This window comes from Mytilus californianus, unplaced genomic scaffold (assembly GCF_021869535.1).
Source record: "Mytilus californianus isolate M0D057914Y unplaced genomic scaffold, xbMytCali1.0.p SCAF_7, whole genome shotgun sequence".
Classification (NCBI taxonomy): domain Eukaryota; kingdom Metazoa; phylum Mollusca; class Bivalvia; order Mytilida; family Mytilidae; genus Mytilus; species Mytilus californianus.
The window spans coordinates 71,721,902-71,742,638 of NW_026262723.1; the positions used below are offsets into that span (position 1 = coordinate 71,721,902).

The 20,737-nt window shown below is 32.0% G+C and overlaps 1 long non-coding RNA gene across 1 annotated transcript; it reads right to left on the bottom strand.

Moving 5' to 3' along the window:
• Positions 1-3,107: 3,107 nt before the first annotated feature.
• Positions 3,108-18,405, bottom strand: LOC127710146 (uncharacterized). Its single transcript, XR_007986011.1, has 3 exons — positions 18,295-18,405; positions 5,450-5,737; positions 3,108-3,216 (listed from the first exon to the last, which is right to left on the bottom strand). It is a non-coding gene; the product is annotated as an uncharacterized LOC127710146 (long non-coding RNA).
• Positions 18,406-20,737: the final 2,332 nt, after the last annotated feature.

Sequence of the window (20,737 nt, forward strand, 5' to 3'; positions counted from 1 at the left end):
CAGCTAACCCTTTAACAATAAAATAAAAAAAAATCGCAATAGTATAATATGAATGATGATCATGCAACGATTTCCTCATTATTGAAAGAAAATATGACGTAAAATATCAGGATAAGTGACCAAAAATGATGTTGACATTTTTCAGCCCGTTTCTCCAGGATATGCGCCATTCGAATTTGCGGCTTGTGCAGATTTCTTTGAATTGCCTACACGAAATAATTTAGGTTACATAAAAAATATAAGAGCTTGAAATCATGTCAACATGTCTACCATGATAAATTGCGCAAGGTAGGACAAACAGCGGCAATGTTTGTTTAATATATTTAGTCACCGTTTTCGTCAAAAACTGCGCAAACATATTTTTTTATATTTCATACACTTGATTTTTTTTATTGATTTACTCTAGGTTATCTTTTTTCACCAGTATCGCACGGCTCTTTATTGATGAGTCGACATTTCATTGTTTAAGTTCGGGTGTAGTCTACAGATTTGGCTAGGTATATAAAACATGTTGACAGTTCCACACAGGTTTAGGACGGTCCGGTAGCAAAATATGCACATACTTATACATTTGTAATGGTATATGATAGCAATAACTAGGATGCGTTTAATATACATTTTTGTCAAATGAAAATTACTATGGCTATATATTAGAGGAGACAACGAATCTTGTTTTGATATCAAATTATTTAGTCTGGAAGATAACTATGCTTCTGAGCTGTGGTCGCAACATTACGATTTTTACTTGTATTCTAGATGCAGTTAAAACCTGGGAATCAAAGCTACTATAAAACTACCTACTCTAGTGGCAATGTGACTCAAATTTAATGTCGAAAAAGTGTCGGAGATCTGTGCAATAATAATATAAATGTTATAATTCAAAATCTAACTAAAAATCTTTTTTTTTTAGTAACATTAGGAATGCGACCTGTGGGGCATGGAATGTGCACTTTCCTTATCTTGTTGGATTCGTGTTGCTAGATCTTGATTTTGTGAACTGTTTATGTAGACATGTTTTTCATGGCGTCATTTTTGCAATGCTGTTCTCTGACCTTCTTCTATCAATGAAATGGTTGGTTTTATTTAAACTGAAATTTACTGCCATGTGTTTGCGTTTTACTGTGTTGATATTAATTCATTATATCAATAAAATGATTTCATTTTACCTATGACAGAAGCAAATTCGTCGGATAATAAGATATGCATGTAGTACATATTGCCGAGCATTTGATATCTTCAATGTTTTGTATATCAGCCGTTCTGATGTCTTGATGATTATTCATATCACATTAAGTAAAAACCATTGTCTCCAAGATCATTTATTTTGATATTTAATAAGTTAAACGTATTTGGAAGATCGCTTCACAAGCGTTGTATATGTTGGAACCCATAATATACTGAAATGATACTCTAGAAATTCATCCTCATTTAAGACAACCTCTTTAATTGAATTCCAAGCTTTCCAATCCTTCATTGCACTAGAGCTATGATTTTTCTATAGACACCCAAAGATTGAAGTTTTCACCTTCCCTGCTACCATATCTAGGAGGAATGTTTTTGCTTTTCTATGTTAAAATAATATATAGGTGGTTATGAATTTCAGGTCAAAATTAATGTTAAATGCTTGATCATGAAGTACAAAAAGCAATATGAGTAAAATAAAGTTAAACAACAACAAGAAAAAGAACATTAACTTAAAGAACACTAAAAAAATTGTAAAACAGTACGCCAAAATTCACAACGAAGATCTGCTAGTAATCAGATTGAAGCAAAAAAAGCAAACTTCCGTATGCCAAGGATAAGAATTACTCATGGCCATCTTTAAAGTAAATCGCAAAAGATGTACTAACCAGACATTCGGACCATAAATCGATTTCCTGTACAACAAATTAAAGGGACACGATTTGTCTCGGAAACGATTTAAAACCACGAATAAAGGTTTAAAGATAACAGAATGAGAGAATGTATTTTAGACAAAGGATCGTAAAGAAACATAGGAAAGATACCGCCTCTCATAACGTATTAAATGAAAGACATCGTAGATCCAAAAATAGTAAACTTAATCAAATTGTTATCACGTGACCTAAAACTTTCTCAAACGGAATAAAAATTATTGAGCATAGCATATGCTTACGAATGATTTATGATAAATCATCCTGTTAGATAGGTGTATTTAAAATTAAACATCATGCCTGATCTCCAATTTCTCTTTATTCATTGTTGTTAAGACAAAATAAAAAAAAAGCTAATTTCCAAATGAAAGGCAGCGAAGGATAAAGAAACCATGAATATGTGTATTACATAGCAAATGAAGAGCTATTTGTAAGCAGTAGTATCCGATATATGTAAATTTAAACTCTATAGTTTAGAAAATGAATTCAGTTTTAAAGAGGAATTGTCGCTTTAAGAATGATATCTCACCATAATCAGTACATTTCACATAAATAATAGATAATGAACGAAAAAGACTACTTTATGAATTATTTAACATATGAGTGCGTCATTCGGATTATCGAACAATCAGTGTGCTCTGATTAGCATCAATATTAAGCTCCAATTGTACATAAAATTGAGAATGGAAATGGGGAATATGTCAAAGAGACAACAACCTGACCAAAGAGCAGACAACAGCCGGAGGCCACCAATGGGTCTTCAATGCAGCGAGAAAATCCCGGACCCGGAGGTGGTCCTCAGCTGGCCCCTAAATAAAATTGTGTGCTAGTTCAGTGAAAATGGACGTCACACTTAACTCAAAAACATATAAATGATCTTAAATTAAAAAACATACAAGACTAACAAAGGCCAGAGGCTTCTGACTTGGGACAGGCGCAAAAAAGCGGCGGGGTTAAACATGTTTTGTGAGATCTCAACCCTCCCCCTATACCTCTAGTCAATGTAGAAAAAAGAAACACATAGCAATACGCACAGTAAAACTTAGTTTAAAAGAAGTCCGAGTCCGATGTCAGAATAGGTAACAAAAGAAACTAAGCAAAATGACAATGGTACATAAATAAACAAAGGACTACTAGCAGTAACCGTTACTGACATGCCAGCTCCAAACTTCAATTAAACTGATTGAAATATTAGGTCTTCATCATATATACATACCTGTTATAGAAAATGACACTTGTTGTTCAGTTTTTGATGATGAACTTGGCGATGCTGTAAAGAACTGAGTGGGTAGGTGTGTCGAGGATTTCAATGATGGTTGAGCTTCTACAACAGACTGGTTTATCATTTTACTGTGAAAACTACCGTTTAAACTAAGGTTGGTTTTGTAATGAGTATAAAATAATTATCTCAGTATTTAACTATATTTTTAAACGGAAATAATGTTTCTATATTAAAAAGGTCTTTTGGTTGTCAGACAATTTACTAATAAACTCATCATTAATACCAATTTTAACATTTTGCACGTCACACGCGCGTTTCGCCTACAAAAGACAAATAGATTCATCTTTCTTCTCTTCATAAGCAAGCAAATGCTACCTTTACTTTAACAAATTTTTAATTGAATTGAATTATATTGTGTTTTCAGGCTTTGAAACAGAAATCAAACTTCTGAAATATATGCTCAAAAAGCAGTCTGTGTAGAGCTTGTAAAATTGTAGAAATCATGCGTTGTTTAGAAACATTTGTCGATCACATATCAGAATAGCCTTTTCAGGTCAACAACACAATTAGCTTAGGAAAAAATTTAAAGTAAAAACATAAAACTATTAAGGACACAAAGATTTGAAGATAACAGAATGGGAGCAAGTATTTAAGATAAAGGACTGTTCAGAAAATTACGAGAGATACCTTAGATCCGAAAATAGTAAACTTAATGAAAGTGCAATCACTTGACCTGACACTTTCTCAAACAGGATAAAATTGAGTAAGTATAGTATATGCTTTCAAACGGCATACGATAAATCATCATGTTAAATGAGTGTATTAACAATTAAATTTCATTCCTGATGTCCTATGGAATTTCGCTGATTAAAACGATTACAATCGACCAAAGTGCTAGAATTTGAAAAATATCACCATCTAGAATCAACACCGACATCGTAGATATTATTTACAAATACCATGACATGCTGTTTAATTCACTTTGAACAATCGTGAGTTACAATTGTCGCAAAATTATTTTACTTATTATTAATAAGTATTTTTCACATAGAAGTTATTTAAAAACCGTTCCCTTAAGGTAATGGGTACGTCTTATGGATATTTATGAAATGTTGCAAGCAACTAGAGCAAGTGGAACTGCATATGAATATCGAAAAATAATATATAAGTAACTTTTATACTTTCGGAAATAGCATTGAATATATTTTGTAACAAGAAGTACAACTGTATAAGATGCAGGTAAATAACACAGAAAATATTGAATAATTTGACTTTTAATTGCCTTTTCTCAAAACAAAATCCTTTAAAAGGATATGTTATTGCCACTAAAATTTCCATTTTATTGAAATGAAAATTATAGGGGTTATTTAATTTTCTGTATTAATCATTCTAGTGTCATTGTTATATATAAAAAAAAGTCTAAAAAAAAAAAGATTTCAAGTCGCGACGTCGCGTCGCGATTATTTTTGCCCTTTCAGCGCCTTTTCCACGCTGTACAGATGATTCAACTATTCGTACTTAAGAACGAATTCGGGGACCCTATACATTTTATATCAATAAAACGGAAATTTTAGTAGCAATAATATATCATTTTTAAAGAAAAATTCGTAGTACATGATTTCATGTACTTATATCTGTTTTCTAAACTGTTTTTTGTCTTTTTGTCATTTTCTTTAGATGTATTAGGGGGGGGGGGGGGGGGGTTGATAAAATAAATTTTGTCAGTCTAGATCTTTAAAGAAAAATATAAAGTTTGAGATAGGAAAAACATTTCGTTTGTAAAACTTTTCATAGATTATGTGATTTATCGTATTCAAACGACCTGTTTTTACAAACACATAATGTTTTAAGGTTGATTCAATATTTTTAAATTAGCCCCATAAGGGAGATTAATCAGATAATTTAATTTTAAAAGAAATGGACAGTATATTTAACCTTTTCTATTTAAAAGCAAATAAACGAGTACGGTGACACATTTTTTCTTTTTGTTTTCTGAAAGCACACTATAAGAGATATCTTCTCATATTTTATTTTGAAATTTTATATTTAGCTTTCATTTTTAAGTTTTTTTTTTCAAAATAATTTTTTTATAAATCAGATAATTAGCACAAATTGTAGTTTGAAAAATGCTCCTTGACCCATACTTTTTATCATGTTTTTTAAGTTGCATGATGTAAACTACATTTTTAGGGAATTATTAAAAAATTTCTATTGTTTTTTATTTAGACCACCTATCGAATTTAACGTTTTAGCACTAGAAATCTTATTTCTCGATATCTTACATTCAAACAGTTTTTACAGTATATTTGATGATGTAACTAACTTAACTATGTACCTTTGATACACCTGTAAGTAACATGTAGATATTTGTATGTATTCTGGCAAGGATCACCGTAGATCTTATTCGAAGCTTTTGGTAAGCATGTTTGTAAGAAACTACAGTTGCTCTCTACAATGTCGGTTACTGTGACATTACACGAGGTAGAACTTATTCTTGGATCTTTACATACACTTTGATTTTTTCTACCATAAAAGGCATCTTCAATCTTGATGATTGTTGTTGGAGGACATTCAAGATTTGGACTTTCTTTATTCTCACACAGAATGTAAGGGTCTCTCAAATCTGAAAAAAAATTAACAAAGAACATTTTTTGAATCAAATACATTATAGAACACTTATTTAATTTTATAAGTTTCTATAGTAAAGTATACGTATTTGGGCGGTAATTCGGATTTTTATGAAATTTAGCATGCATTTAGAAATCGATAAGCTGCATACATGATAAGGGTCCAATTATGACAGGCACATTAGACGCCATTATGATTTTGTTAGCCGTTATGGAATCTATGTCACAGATGACTTCGAATGTTCCACTTGTCGTAAAACAAATCTTTCCTCTTTTTCTCTATTGTGACATAACCAAAAGCAATGTAATACCGGATATTTACTTGCTTTTCTTTTATTGTTGTTGGTCTTTTCTTCTGGTTATTTTTACCAGGGTGTTGTCTGTTTTTTATTGGACTCATAAATTTAGTTTGCCCCCTTGGTATCTCCTATCTCTATTTTGTCCCTTTCTTTTCCGTTATTTATAAATTTCCCTTTTACATGGGAAACCTATTGTTGCCAAATTTTATTGTTATTTTGTAAAAATTCATGACATGATTTTTTTTTTTTTTTTTTTTATAAAATTTAATGATCTTATAATTAAATTGATTTTTTGCATTGCAAATACATTTATTTATTTATTCTGTTTCAAATGCACGGTTCATTGTTTAAGTTTGCCATTTAAATCTTCACATAACCTTTAATTTAAACATTCTAAAGAATATGATTTGAAGCGCCTCGTGGACTTAATTCATATAGAAATACGTGTTCCCGCTAAATATTCATTACGACAAATTTCAACATTCATTACAACCAACCTTTCCGGGCTCCCTTTAGTAAACAAAATTTTTGCTATCTTAGTTTATTTTTCAGATTGCATGGTGAACAGATCCATGTGTGTTGAATGTACCATTCTGATTGTCATGAATCATCATTAATGTCAGAAGTTTCAACATTCATCGGCAGTTGCAATGAAAACCGAAAATTCAAGTGATTTACAACAATAAATTAAAAAAAGATATGTCTATCGTCATGGAATTCAGTTCTTAAGAAAAATGCGTTGGAAGACAACACTAACCTGATTCAAGTAGCAGTGATGTATCCACATATTGTTCATTGAGCTGTTATGGATCTGCCCAGCAGCTAGAAATTGTTTTACATCATTTTCACTGTTGGGTTTCCCGTCACTGGTCAATTGTCATCAAGTTTTCACTTGTTGGCCAGTTTGCTGATGTTGGTTGTTTTTTATTTGATTTTGTTGAATAAATGCCATGACAAATAATCAGCCAAATTTTACTTTGTTTTTTGTATTTTACTTACGAAGGAAGGAAACAAAACAAATTCCAATTGTTTTATATTCGTTGAATATGCAATAAAATCGATTCTAGTACTTACAGTAAGAACCAAAACAAAATTGTTAATTCATGAATTTTCTGTACTGAAATTCTTTAAACTAATTATAACATTATTTGTCTTTGTTATTGCTACTATTGGCACTACACTTTTCAAAAACAAACAAACTGAAATTAACATGATTTGGCTAATTACTTTGACTTAAATTAAAGTAACGTCGAGCATTTAAGTAATATTTATAGTACTGATTGTTTTCGCTTGATATACAACAGATAAAATTGAGTTAAATACTATTTTCTTACTATTTTTATAGTACTCTTTCTTTATTTTTATTGTTAGTCCTTTTCTGTTTCTCTCGTAGTTCGTCTGAATGCAATTCAATTTTGAAAGTCGATTTCATAAAAACCCTGTTTATACCCAACTATTATACTATGTGATGCCCATAAAGAAAGAGAAGATTCTGATACATATACCAAGCGGTACAACGAGAACTTCCAAAATCTGTATACATGTATTAACCGAATGGGCAATCAAAATTCATTAGTCTAATAAAACAGACAACACCATGGCCAAACAGAAAAACAATGAAAAGACAAACAACAATAACAAAACACTACACAAAAAACTGTAGATTAAGCTACTCAAACCCCACCAACAACTAGGAGTGAACTCAGGTACTAGAATGAAATATCATCAGTGGCTATCTATATACACCGTAGTATGTTTCCCTTAAGTTTGGTTTGGATGACAAATCTTTGGAAGTCTGTATAAATCTAATCCTGAACATGAAAGGGGATGATTTAGAGCTTTACATTTGATAGACTAAATAATATTGCCTATACTAATTGTAGGAGACGATATCTTTACGAGAGGAACACTTCAAGTGTCTTTCAATTTTCGCTAAAATACACAATACTACAGCTTTTGCTTTGAATTTCTGATAACATTATGGCGTGTTTCTGGGCATAGCACTGGATTATGAATGTAAAAAGAGGTCCACTAATTCATTTTGGTGTATTTTGATCAAAAACAGAACTTCAGACAAATAATTAGATTGATTGTTTGATTGATTGATTGATTGATTAGTGTTTAACTCCACTTTCAACACTATTGTGCGATTTCGTGGCGGTCAGTTTTTATTGGTGGAGGAAGCTGGAGTGCCCGGAGAGAACCACCGACTTTGATAGGAAAACTGACAATCCTAGTCAATTAAGATTGGAGTCGAGTGCATCTGCCCCGTGCGGGATTCGAACTCACAACCTCAGTGTTGACTGGCTAGTGATTCAGTAGATTGACTACTTAGACCACTCGGCCACCGAGGCCCCCAAATAATTAGAAGGCGCATAGCTTACACACGAAAACAATCATTTCGGTTCACTATGTCCTTCGATGAAAGATTTTACATGTAAACTATGCAATTTGTATCAAATTGTCTCAACAAACATCATTCCATAAATTTTGAATAAAGTTTATTGAAGCTTTTTAAATGCCATTACGGTTAATTGAACATGTGGTAATAGGAAGTTAATGAAGAAGTAATGATAGCAAAAATTAAAGCAATATCAATATAAAACTTTACTACGTAGGTCCCTGAATATGATTATTTCGTATTTTGTAAAAATGTACGTCACTCCGGAAAAAACCTTTACCTTGACCTTTGGCCTAGGAAGTTGTACATACATTATGACACTCCCTCTGGTGTTGGTTTAATATACATGTCAAGTATAAAGTATGAAATTATAACGGTTCTCTAGATATAGAGCGGACACGATTTGTTACGGACGGACGGTCGGACAGACTGATCACTATAGGGCGACCCGTCATTCGGTGGTGCCCTAATAAAGGTTCACAAATATTATTACTAGTATTTCAATTTTTTTATTTGCATTGTGTTACTTGTATGTCAATTCTTTTATTTGGTAATATCATGTCAATTTATTGATACTACTGTTATATTTATTGTTGTCTTTTTTCATAAGCCAACAATAGTTCTGAGCATACCTCTCCGATTGATTATTTTTCAAAAATAATGAATATCATTGCAAAACAAATCAAAACATAAATACTCTCGAAAGATTAGCACTTCATTTGAAAGGATATCTGCTACAGTGTTGAAAATCGTCTTTATAGATCAAATTCCACTACATAACATTAACTTTCCGATATAAACTATGATAAAACAGATACAGGAAAAAGTGGGGAAACTTGATTTAGAAACCCCAACAAACGAACAGTAATTGTATAATAAATGTCTGATGACGAAAATTAACCGATTAGAAAACAAGTACACTTACTAATTCTTACAAACCCTTATCCAAAATAGAGAAAAATGTAAGACGGCAGATAATTTAGAAATTACTTCATTTCCAAAGATTATACATCGCCCTAAAACGAAAATTTCCACCCACAACAATTCAATAAGCCTTTCTTCTTATCCTAGTTTTGTGACCACATTACAATTTAAATGCAACGGAGTACTTGTATTCCAAATGGATGAAACTACATGCCAAAACAACAATTTGCTGTAAAATAAGCTTTGAGAGACCAAGCCTTTTAGAGGAGTTATTAATTGTGCAAATATAATTCTTTCGGACAAATTTTTCTTTTTCAATTACCCGAGATGCAATGCTGCCCACAATGCAACGCAATGTGCGCCTACTATCATTAAAATCAGAAATATGACGCCTTGGCGTAAAACAACGATGGTTGTTTTTCTAGTTTAGAAACATTAAAATTATAGCATATTCATAATATGTCATAGTTTGACACCACAGTCAAAGGCGACAAATAAAGTTCCGTAGTGTCTATGAATTGAGGATAATTTTAAACAAGTAAACAAATGGATAAAGAAGCAAAACAATTTATGTTTAATTAATTCTAATAGGATTGTCTTTTAACAGCAAATTGTGTAGGCTACATATGACCTTGAATGCGTACCTTGTGTCCTATTTATCTGATACCTACGTTTTCACCGTCTCGTGCTATTTTATCATTAATGAATAGTTTGTATTGAGTGACGATATATCAGGTTCTAAAGTCTTTATATTTCAAATAAAAAATGCAATAATTATATAAGAATTATCCTCATTGAAAGCAAAACAAGTATTGCCCAAAAACGAAAAGCCTTGTTACTTTGTGGAATGCAGACATATATTATACTACGATAGTCTCAATTGCTCCCAAAACGATGTATACCATCGCAAATAGGATAAATTTGCGTTCAATGATTGAACAAATAATAGAAAATACCTCATACACCACTAACTATAAAAACAAGAAGATGTGGTATGATTGGCAATGAGACAACTCTCCACAAGAGACCAAATAACACAGAAATTAACAACTACAGGTCACCGTACGGACTTCAACAATGAGTAAAACCCATACCACATAGTTAGCTATAAAAGGCCCCAAAATGACAAATGTTAAACAATTCAAACGAGAAAACTAAAGGCCTGATTTATGTACAAAATAATGAACGAAAAACAAATATGATAAACAGCAACAAATGACAACCACTGAATTACAGGCTCAGGACTTCGGACAGGCACATACAGAATGTGGCGGGGTTAAACTAGTTTGAAGGCGCCAACCCTCCCCCTACATGTAACAGTACAACATTAGAACAAACTATAAAAATCAGTTGAAAAGGGCTTAACTCATCAATTGGATACAAAGCAGAAATACATCTAATAAAAACACAGAGTGGACATGGCAGGATACTTATACATCCCCATAACAAAAAGACACTAAGTACAGATCTGAGAATACTCGCAGTTACTGACAGCTAGTTCAAAGCCAATAACAAATAATAAAAAAATCATGCATCCAAGACTAAAATATAAATCAGTACACATCCAACATCCAATGGATTTAGTGTAGAGACGTCATTAACAGTCAGAGAAAAACATGACCTTGTGCAATGCCATATGTGCATATGTATAAAAAAAATAACATTTAGTTTGGTTTTAATTTACTGATAACAAAATAAATATTAATACCAATAACCTCAATATTCAAAGATCTAATTATAGTGTTGAATTGGTAACCTTTTAGAATAAGTTTACCCGGATCGTATCTAAATTTCTGGGCTCGGTAAACAACATCTAAAAAATAAGTTTTCTACAGGTACAACCAAACTTCCAAACCAAATCTTTATATCTTTCGAAGAATTTATTAAAGGTTTTAAGAAATTTGTGGAAAGAAACCCCTGACTGAATAATTTACCAGTAATACATAAATTACGTTCATTGAAATCCAAAACGTCACAACAGACACGAGCATAGCAAACGAGTTGCGATATATAAACACCGTATGTTGGTGCAAAAGGAACATCACCGTTCAAAAAAGGAAAATTAACAATAGGAAACGAAAAATCCTCCCTTTTGTCGTAAATTTTAGGTTAGAGCTTCCCGTGTAAAACTGAAATATATAAATCTAGAAAAGGACAGTTATTACCGTTTATATTTGATTTTTTTAAAGTAAGTTCCTTTGGGTAAATTTCGGCAGTATATTAAGAAAATTCTTAATTATTTAACGAAAATGTATCATCAAGATGACGGTAAGTGTTGTTGAATTTATCAAACAAATGCAATTTAGACGGGTCTTTACTGAGTTTCACTTGGTCATAAACTGTGATTCATAACAGTACAAGAACAAGTCTGCTATTAAAGAGGCGCAATATTATCAAGGAAATTGCTTCATTTTATCACTGGAACATAGACAATATTCGTACATTGTAGGAAAATATAAAGTTTATTTGCACAAGCTTTAGAAACAGAGAGAAATTTCTCCAGTTTCGTAGAGAGTAAATTGCATTTTATATTTTCCTACAATGTACGAACATTGTTTTTATCCTGCAATTTTACATTTACGCTTAAACGTAGAGTCTTTATTACTTCCGAATCTTTAAAATCATCATGACTTAAAAATGCGGACCGCTATAATGACCCCATTTGAACTGTGACGTAAACAGTAATTTGAATATACTAAAGTAATCGGTCGCTCACAACAAAAGCTGCATACCAGCAGACTAAAAACATATGCTTCATGACGAAGTTATCTGTCAACCTATATTTTTATAGTAGAAAGGTCGATTGCGGGATAAATAACCGTTAAACCAAAGACACAAAACTGCTTTCAATATATGTCTTATGTACGATTAACCCAGTTCTTGAACGAAGTATAGTTTGTGGAATATAAATTCAGCTCCTTTTGTTTCTGAAAGATAAATACAATAAACAAAAAACTTGGAATGATATGGCCACAGTAAGATTTTTTTTTGTGCAGACAAAATAAGGCAAGATATAAAGTACGAACCGCCGAACCATTATTTTTGGCAAGCATTTGCTCCACTGGTAGGCAATGAAAGCTACAATCATCTGCGTTAATTGCAAAAAAATAGGGGGATCGTATGGAAAATGAGCCACGATACGTAGCAAATCGTCCCATCAAGACTCTTTGGTTCCCATTTGCAGCTTAATATTAATTATAAAATTCAAAGAGAAAACCCTGCGTTCCGACCTTGGACGAATTCGGAAACCGGTCTCTCTGGTACGTTAAAAGAAGACCCAATCTAATCTCTGTGGGAAATGAAGGCAACAGTAGTATACCGCTGTTTAATAGTCATAATTCGATGAAGCAAAAACAAATCCGGGTAACAACTTAAACCGAAGGAAACACATCAACTATAAGAGGAAAACAACGGAACAATAGAAACACTGAACTACAACAAAAGCAAACGCCAACATACATAGAAACGAACTGTAGATAACAACTGCCATATTCCTGACTTGGTACAGGACATTTTAAGAAAAAATGGTGAGTCGAACCTGGTTTTATGGCTAGCCAAACCTCCCGCTTATATGGCAATGTTAAAAATACCGCTAAAATGACAACACTACGTGACAGGAATACAGTACAAACAAACGCAAGAACACTCAGCACAGAGAAATACATAAATAAATAATGTAATAGTACATCACAACATGTAAACCGCAGAATAGCAACGGACACCTCCCATGAATTTACGACAGCACATCAGGACACCACAAACGAAATATAAACTGCGCGTTACATGAATGGATCAACGTCACAAAAAGTGACGTATTTTTTGTTACGTTTATATTATCACAGGTAAATTTCTAAAAATAAAATAGATTTGTATTATAGACGCACGTACAAGAGTATTAAATTGGGATTGAGTTTGTAATGGTGTTATATTGAGTTTGTAATGGTGTTATATGAATTTTCTAGCCATGAAAAGAATATTAAAAAGAAATTGTGTTTGTAATAGACGTATTTACATTTGTATGCAAGTTTGTCCGCCATTACTTAAAATCACGTAAAATTTGACATCACAATTTAAAAAATTTGACGTCATAATTAAACATTGATTGTTGCTTGACGTCAGAACAGTTGGAAAGCAAGTCAATGGAAACGTCCGTTGTTGTCAAGCTTTATCAGCTACAATAGCAGGGGGAATTAATTAGGTGGCGCCACAGTCGTCGGTGACGACAAAAAGTCCGCGAAATCAGTCGGCTAAAAAAATCGACGTTTAAACTATTTAACTTGTCATGCCATTATTATAATTCATTTTTAAAGTTTGTAGGTTTTTTATCAATATAATTTCAATACGACATAGAAACATTGTCGAAAATAACTTTTATTTACTATTACTTCATTCTGTCCGTTCTAAAAATTATCAGCCATCTTTTTTGTTCGCCAAAAAACTCGAATTCAAATAACTTGACGTTTGCGTATCCAAATACGGAAAAGAACTTTAAATAATTTTTTTTAATTAAAGCCTATTTTAAATTTCTACATAAATATAAGCCATCATTTTTTACTTTTATACCATTATTTCAGTGGCCACCAGGCATGTCATTTTGTATTTTTTTTTTTGCATCGGTTCTACTTTAAAATAGTGAAAATTCGGCTTCTATACATTGAAGTTGTTACCAAAGTACTAAAAACTACTGATTTTATTAGTGATGTGAATTAAATTATGATTAAACAGTGTTGTTTTTCACAATTCCATACAATAATTTCATTGCAGAGAAATTAAAACCCTTCTTGGTCCCCTACACAAATTGACGGTGACATTGTTTTTTTTTCAACATACTTCTTCTTCTTCTGATATTCAGTTTCAGCTTCATTTATATTGAAGATTACGAACTGTTGTATGCGCGGAGTATGTGATTAAAAATATAGTTGAACAAAAATTTATTTTTAAATTTTTAGAATACTTGAATGGTGATATTTACATGAAATAGAGACAACAAGTGATTAAAAAATAAGTACATTGGTATTTATAGAGTTAATTTATGTTGTGGAGAACAGTTGGTGTCAACTGATCTCTAAAGGTTTCAATTGTTTGACATGCTACCACAACTTGTGGTAACATGTTCCATTGGATTATTGTTTGTGGAAAAAATGACCATTTGTAACTGTCTTTTGAGGTGGATATTTGCCGAAATGATTGGGTGTGTAATTTTCTTGTTCTAGTATCTGCTGGTATAAGGACTAGCGATGGAATTGCAATGAGTCCATGGATGACTTTGTAGAACATAATTAGTCTGGTTTTGAGTCGGCGCTCAGCAATTGAGGGCCATTGGAGATTGTTTAACATGGATGTAACACTACTGGTGTTGTGGTAGTTGTTACATACATAACGGGCCGCACGCCTCTGTACCATTTCTAATTTATTTTTGTATTCTGTTGTGTGTGGATCCCATAAACTACATGCATATTCAAGTTTTGGTCTCACTATGGATTGGTATGCACGGGATTTGATATTGGTGTTCGATACTTTTAGGTTTCTCTTCAGGAAGCCAAGAGATTTGTTTGCATTTGATATGATGTTGTCATAGTGATTGTTCCATTTTAAATTTGACTGTAAGGTTACGCCGAGATATTTTGCTGATGTTACTGGTTCTAAAGTATGGTTATGCAGAATGTAATTGTGTTTGAATGGTTTCTTTTTCTGTGTTATTGTCAAAATTGTGCATTTTCCTGGATGGAAGGCCATGAGCCAATCAGCCTCCCATTTAGCAGCTGCGTTAAGATCTGCTTTTAGTTTTGTGCAATCTTGTTGACATGTTATTTTACGGTATATAATGCTATCATCAGCGAAGAGTCGTAATTTGCTGTGATCGGGGTATTCTGGAAAATCGTTTATATAAATTAAAAAAAGTATAGGCCCAAGGACAGTTCCTAAATTGGGGCACACCTGATGTAACTGGTACTGTGTTTGATGTTATTCCATCTATAACCACTATTTGTGTACGGTCTGATAAAAAAGCCTGAATCCATTTTAGAGTGTTGTCTTGAATGCCATAGTATTTAAGTTTGTAGAGTAGACGTTTGTGGGGAACTTTATCGAAGGCTTTGGCAAAATCCATAATAATGAGGTCTATTTGTATATTTTTGCTGTTGTTGTTATGAAGTTCTTGTATAAATTGAATGAGTTGTGATTCACATGATCTCGATTTACGAAAACCATGTTGGAGGTCGTAGAGTATGTTATTTGCCTCCAAATAGTTCATGATGTTACTTGTCACAATGTGCTCCATCAATTTGCAACAAATACAAGTGAGTGAAATTGGTCTATAATTTTCAGCCTTGTATCATTCGCCCTTTTTAAATGCTAGTGCAACTATTGCATGTTTCAAGTCTTTTGGTGTTTTGCCTGTTTCGAGAGGTTTGGTAAATACGTCATATAACGTTAACAAAATATGTGTCAGGGTCATATTGTGCATAGTGAAAATTTACACATTGGAAAAGTAAAACAAAGATCATGTTTATAACGTTTGAAACTTAACGTCTAAGAAAATTTCATTCATACTGGCAACAAATCTGACAAAATAATGATAGCCTATGCATGGACAAAAACACAAGATATGGCGAGTGAAAAAATGATTCCTTGCAATGGAAATTTCTGGAAAAATAACATGAAACTGAAAGAAGAAATTAAGGTCAGTTAATTATACATATAAGTGAAAAACCTTGATTATTGGATATCTCCTTATTAAATAAGTGATAGATATAAGTGCAAAAAATAGCTTATCAAGTCAAATAAAAAAATTGATTCTTAGAAAACTGATTTTATTCACATGGTAAATTATTGTCAAATTTTAGTTTTTACAATCATTAGTGAAATGAACCAACTGTTAAATAATCCTGTTGTAATTTGGGATATAAATATACAATTAAGGTACAAGTATACAATATTTATTTATACCAGCTGACACAGCAACTTGAAGAGTAGCCTAGAAGACCAAATTTTTAGAATTTTTCAAAAAGTTTTACTTTCATAATCTATAAAATACCCTGAGAAATTTGACAAGGGCTACTGTGGTAGCTAATTTAATAATTTCATTTCATTTAAAAATATAATGATTTTAAAATTCAAAATTATGCCACTTATTAAAATACTATCATTTTAAATATTATCTTTAACAGAATTTCTATTGTTCAGTATAAATAAGTTCTTCTGAAATATTTCTGGTAAACTTATCCTTTTTCTGTAAGATATTTTCTAGGCAGTACTGCACTGTTCTACTAAGAAACAAAGATTGAGTTAAAAGGCCTTTTTGCTATGAAAAAACTATTGTGACTCTGGATCCCATGGGCTTTTTAGAATGTAAAATCTAAATGATCAGTAGTATTTATCATTTTTATTTCAGAAAGATTTTTTTTAAATTGTGACAAGATATGTTTTATTGCTAATTGAGGTATTTAGAAAAATTCTACCACGATGTGATCCTATATCCTATTATAAAAAAATTACAGTGGTAATTTCATCAGCCAGAGCTAATTTATATTAATTCAGCTAGTTTTCTAGGAGACATTTCATAATTTTTAACCAATTTATTGTCTTTTAATCTTGACCTCTTATCCTTCTCTGAAAAGGATGGAGGTATCTCTTGTTAATACGAAAATACCATAGTTTTAATCGAATTGTAAATGTATTTGGGGTTTTTTTTTCTTGATTTTTGTGATGTTAACTCCTTTTGATTGATTTTAATGGATTTTCATTTTTGACTTGTGATACCAGGGGAGATAATCACTTGCACAAAATTGGCCAAAAAACCACCGCTTCGTGTTGAAAATAACTTGACGTTTGCGTATCCAAAACCCTGTTGCCTGGATATTCATATCGAGTGTTTGTCTTAATGAGATGCCTAATATAATTTAAATTCAGCCCGTCATGTTTAGTTTCCTCGAAAATATTTAGATTTTTCTATCAGGAGACTTGAGACAATTTTCACGCAAATTTCAAGTTTGAAGATAGAATTAAGAAAGAAGGACTTTTAGTAGACGTGTAAGTTTTGACGAGTGAAAACTATGTATATTCAAGATTATTTTGATCAATAAGTTTTTATCATGTCAGTGGTATTTTATTGAGTAAAAATGCGGTTTGTCTCAGCCGTAGTTTTACTGAATTTTCACGGTCACGTGACTCTATCGTTGCTGATAGACTTGGGGTCAAACCGTAAACTGCTTTCCAACTGAGAAGGTTATTCGGAGACAGATCTAAGGTTATTCGGAGACAAAATTCAGCAAAATACCAAAAGTGTAAATACGTTTATGGTGGTGTTATTATTTTTATTTTCTAACCATGTCGGTTTTTCTTCCAAATCAAAACTGTGGAGGGTCATAGATATAGAGTTGAACGTCCAGTTGAAAATAAGGTATTTCCAAAAAAAAAAAAAAATCCAATATTTTAAAACAGGTATGTAATTTTATGTCTCTAGGAACACAGTAGAAGATAAATCTAAATATAAGCCAGCGTACAATGTTGGGATATGTTGATTTTTTTTAACTATGCCGACAGCCTTTCGATTTGATTAACACAGGAATGACATCACGTATTGCGTATGGGGACTAAATTCGGAAACAATTGGGATTAGTTCGGAAAAAAACGGAGTTCTACTTTAATTAAACAGGTTTATCCTAATTTAATAAACTTGAACAATCAGGTGAAATTTATTTCACGAGAACTCATACACTGTTACATTAGACTGCGCAGAAGAATCGATCAATTATTTAAAAAAAAAACTTATTATAGCGCATTATACAATGCAATATTTAAAAGAACATTCCAATTCCTGCTAGCACTTATTGACAGCTGTTCACATTTGCTTGCAATGGAACTTTTAGAGAATACAGTCATGTTAGTTGATTATTACAATTTGACATGGAAAATTAAAATTACATACCTGTATTTTCAGTAATTTGGCCGGAAGTTTGACAAATCAGACAAAGACAGCGGTAAAAGACACCGTTGTACATGGACATTTTAGGAGAATTCTTTTACACAAACCCGTGATACGGAAGTTTAAAGCAATCTTCCTTAAATTATTGTACCGAAATTTCAATTATGATTCATATCGTATTGTCACGGGAGATCTATTCAGTTACAACAAATACAATTATATTTGTTATTGAAATGTTCAAATCTTTTATTCATTACAGTCACTGGTGTTAAACTGATAATCGTAACTGGAATTACGACGATCCCAATATGGCGACGGCAGAAATAGGTAAAATCTTTTCAGTCCTTTTTCTCAAATGTAGCCCGTTGTTGTCAAGAGTTACTCAGCTGCAAGGTTTTTCTATACCATTACATCATATTTGAATCGTAACGGTGCACTATAATTGTCTAAGCGCTTAGAAAATTGCCGCCGAAAAATTCGGGATGATAATCGTAATTCGATGGCATTTTTCTTGTTTGATAATCGTAATTTCTTTATGGGATAATAGTAACTGAAAAATAACAAATGTGTCTTCCAGCTTGTCAATGGTATTTTGTGTGTAAAAACGGCAATGTCCAGTTAAACGATGACATTAAAGCGCAAAATAAAAAAATAATGAAGCAACTTACAGGTTAATATTTATGACAAATTTACTTACATGTATATATATCTCGATTTATAACTGACAACAATATGCATTACCTTTTAATATATAATACATGTACCTGTAAAGATATGGAAAATGAAGCAGCTGTCGAGTCAGTTATTGTGGTAAATAGATAATTTTAATTCTTTCAAAGTTTCAATGCTGTTTTCGCGTTTCTGGTTTTTTCTTGGAAGTGGGGAAAAGGGGTGGGGGGAGGGGGTAATTAGCATTATCCCATATCCCAAAAGTGCAATCCTTTCAAATGAAAGTCCCGTATACCACATTTCAATATGCCATATGTTTTGCCTCAAATATTGCATATATCCAATCGACTTTTAAATCAATAAAAAGGGCAAGTTCACCTCCCCTATCTCAATATTCCCTATACTACGGGGGTGGCTGTGGGTTACTTCCTATATACATATATAAGTTATAACATGGATCAGATTTTTGTTCTTTGGCAATATATGAAAGGGGATATTTTTTTTTAATTTCAGCAGCACGCCAGAAGTGACACCACCCCTTCCCCCGTGCCTTATATAGACATCATTTATCATACGATCGCTGTCAGTTTTGAGTTCCCTGTTGTTTATATTCGGGGGTGGGTCCACAAATTATGTAAAAAAGGAAATGGGGGGGGGGGGGGGGGGTGCTATAAACTGAACGTTTATACTAAATTTCTGCGAGAAATAAACAAAATTTTCCATCAGTTACTTAACTGCATTATTGGATTTAACAGTTGATACTTTGATTGGTGGATATGAGTTTTCATTTTGCCCTTTTCCTTATATTTCAATAGAAATACCTATAATTTAATTTTGGAGTGAAATGTATCCCGGTTAAAATAGCCGTTCATATTTTTCAAGTGAATTCACTTTTGTTCTGTTTTACACTGATATTTTATATGATTTTAAAAATTAAATTCACACAAATACTTTGATTAAATATCCATGTATTTTAGGACGTTTCTTTAAACAGTGTGGATGGTAAAGGATCTAGAATAGTTACCATTTTATTGTTACTATTGTTTATTGTTCCTTGTGTTTATTGTTACTTGTGTTTATTGTTCCTTGTGTTTATTGTTCCATGTGTTTATTGTTCCATGTGTTTGTTGTTACTTGTGTTTATTGTTACTTGTGTTTATTGTTTTTATAAGCCTTAACTAAATGGCGCGTATAGTCTTGCGAAGCATTTGAAGGACTGAAAAAAACACAAATATATATTATATATATATGTGTATTGGTCCTCAGAAGGCATAATATGTAGATCATCAGGGTCGAAACTGGTTTAATTACAAAGACTTTAATAGATAATCAAACAAATATTTTGTGATTCAGAAAAATGCATGACAATTATGAAGGTTCATTCTCATTTATCCAACTTTTTAAAATTATAGGTAGTACAGGTAAAAAAAAAGTTGGATAGATGAGATCAAAGGTAATCAAGAACAAAGGGTTTTCAATTAGAGTTTGGGTTGAATGACAGGTGAAAAATAAGACTGAAAATTATACCCGGATTAAATTTTCTGTAGTATTATTTAGCATAGCATGTTAAAATGTGCAACTGACATTTAGTTAATGTAATGTAAATCATTTGAAAGTATTTTTAAGTTTTTTAACCGTTAATTAAAATGTGAATTGGATAGAAAAATATCAATTGCACTTTTATTCATGAAGAGATTTGTCAATGAGATGGAGCTTTTTTTTGTGTAATAGATCCTCTTCGTTCATTTTTTTCTGTTCTTCTGACCAAATGATCCAA